Genomic DNA, 2,600 nt, shown 5'->3' on the forward strand with positions numbered 1-2,600 from the left:
AATCCAGACGCATTGCATACTGCCCCCCAAGATTCCTTTCAAGAAAAGACACATCATCCCAGGCACTCATGCTGCAGGACCAGTGACCCACAACACCACCCATCAAGCCACACTTGAAAGATTAGACTAAAAAGCTGAAGGCTCTCTCCAGGATTAGAAGACTTAATATTGTTAAAATGCCCATAGCCCATACCTAAAATCCCAATGGCACTTTTTAGGGAAAAAAAAAAATCCTAAAATTCATATGGAATCTCAAGGGATACCAAATGGTCAAAGCAATCCTAAAAAGAACAAAGTTAGAGATCTCACATTTCCTATACTACAAAGCAACAATAATCAATACGGTATGGTACGGGCATAAAGAGAGACATGTAGACCAATGGAACAAAATAGAGAGCCCAGAGATAAACCCTTGCATACATGGTCAAATCATCTTCAACAAGGGTGTCAAGACCACACAATGGGGAAAGGACAGTCTCTTCAATAAATGGTGTTAGGAAAACTGAATATCCACATGCAAAAGAATGAATTTGGACCCTTACCTTATGCCATATACAAAAATTAACTCAAAATGGATTAAAGACCTAAATGTAAGACCTAAAACTACAAAATTCTTAAAAGAAAAACACAGGAGAAAACTCCAGGAGATTAGGTTTGGCAATGATTTCTTGGATATGGCAACAAAAAGCAAAAGTAGACAAGTGAAGACCACATTAAAGTTAAAAGGCTCTAACAGCAGGGACTTCCCTGGTGGTCCAGTGGTTAAGACTCTGCACTCCCAATGCAGGGGGCCAGGGTTCGATCCCTGGTCAGGGATCTAGATCCTGCATGCCGCAACTAAAAGATTCCCTCATGCCGCAACTAAAGATCCTGCATGGGCTTCCCTGGTGACGCAGTGGTTGGGAGTCCGCCTGCTGATGCAGGGGACGTGGGTTCGTGCCCCGGTCTGGGAAGATCCCACATGCCACGGAGCAGCTGGGCCCGTGAGCCATGGCCGCTGGGCCTGCGCGTCCAGAGCCTGTGCTCCACGACGGGAGGGGCCGCAGCAGTGAGAGGCCCACGTACCACAAAAAAAAAAAAAAAGAAAAGAAAAGAAAAGAAAAGGGAACCTTCATTCACTGTTAGTGGGAAATGTAAATTGGTACCGCCACTATGGAAAATGATATAGAGGTTCCTTGAAAATTTAAAAATAGAACTCCCATATGATCCAGCAATTCCACTTCTGGATGGTTAGCCAAAGAAATTGAAATGCTAATTTGAAAAGATATATGTACCCCTATGTTCATTGCAGCATTATTTACAAGAGCCAAGATATGGAAGCAATCTAAGTGCACATCAACAGATAAATGGATAAACAAGATGTGGTGTATACACATAATGGAATATTACTTAAGGGAAGAGATATAATGGAGATGGAATATTTTAAGAAACTTGGCTGGTTAAGGAAGGAATGAGAGTAATTTCAGTAACCAAAGCAAAATGTGTTGTTTGATTTTATTTATTTACTTTCTCTTTTTAAATTTTATTGGCGTATAGCTGATTAACTATGTTGTATTAATTTCAGGTGTAGAGCAAAGTGATTCAATTATACATATACATATATTCATTCTTTTTTAGATTATTTTCTCATATAGGTTATCCCAGAATACTGAGTAGAGTTCCCTGTGCTATACAGTAGGCAGTGTGTGTGTGTGCTCATCCCAAGCTCCTGATTTATCCTCCCCCCACCATGTTTTGTTTCATTTTATTTAAAATGGAGAGTAGGGGAGGGAGGCAGGAGGCCATAGAGATCTATAGAAGAGGAAACTGAGGCTCTGAGGGGTGAAGCAGCTCCACACCAGGGCTCATCCTCCCCCCCCCCACCCCGCAGACCCTCTGGGTGCCTCAGGTCAGGGTGGAGGCAGACACAGGGGAAGTGGGCAATGCTGCCTTGTGCTCCCAGCAACAACATTGCCCACTTCCCCCTCTACCAAGAAACGTTACTTCAGATTATTAAAAGACCTGAACTATTTCTATAAAGGACATTACACACTGAAAATAAAATGACAGCAAGTAAGATGACAGCATAAGAAAATTTTTAAAAGTCAAAATGGGTTGAAAAAGTTATTTACACAGAGTTTTCCACTTTTCCATGCTAACTTTTCCACTTTTCCATAGCCTCCAAGTAGGGAAATATCAAAGACAAATTACTGTCCTAATTCTATAACCACGTGACAAGAAAAAAGGAACAGGAAAGAATTTACAACATATGATGATGCATTTGAAAAGGAAGTGTGTGTGTGTGTGTGTGTGTGTGTGTGTGTGTGTGTGAACGTACACATATACACTCATACACGCATAGAATATTTCTAGAAGAATGCACAAGAAAAGTGACATTTGTTGCCTCTGCAACGGAGGTGGGCAGGCTGGTGGAGGGAGAGGGAAGACTGGGAGAACGAGGCTGACTTTTCATTATAAACACTTCTGTAGTGTTTGGGTTTTCTGTCATGTGCATTACTACATTTTTCCTTTGGAAGGGATTTTGGTTTTGTTTGTTTTGTTTTGTCTGGGGAGGCAAATTTTATCAACAACAACAAAAAAATAGCAATGAAATTAAGTCA

At 41.2% G+C, this 2,600-nt stretch overlaps 1 non-coding gene across 1 annotated transcript; it reads left to right on the forward strand.

Moving 5' to 3' along the window:
- Nucleotides 1-744: 744 nt before the first annotated feature.
- TRNAG-CCC (transfer RNA glycine (anticodon CCC)) lies at nucleotides 745-817 on the forward strand. Its single transcript has one exon. It is a non-coding gene; the product is annotated as a tRNA-Gly (tRNA).
- Nucleotides 818-2,600: the final 1,783 nt, after the last annotated feature.

Source organism: Lipotes vexillifer, unplaced genomic scaffold, assembly GCF_000442215.2.
Source record: "Lipotes vexillifer unplaced genomic scaffold, Lipotes_vexillifer_v1.1 scaffold3, whole genome shotgun sequence".
NCBI classification, from domain to species: domain Eukaryota; kingdom Metazoa; phylum Chordata; class Mammalia; order Artiodactyla; family Lipotidae; genus Lipotes; species Lipotes vexillifer.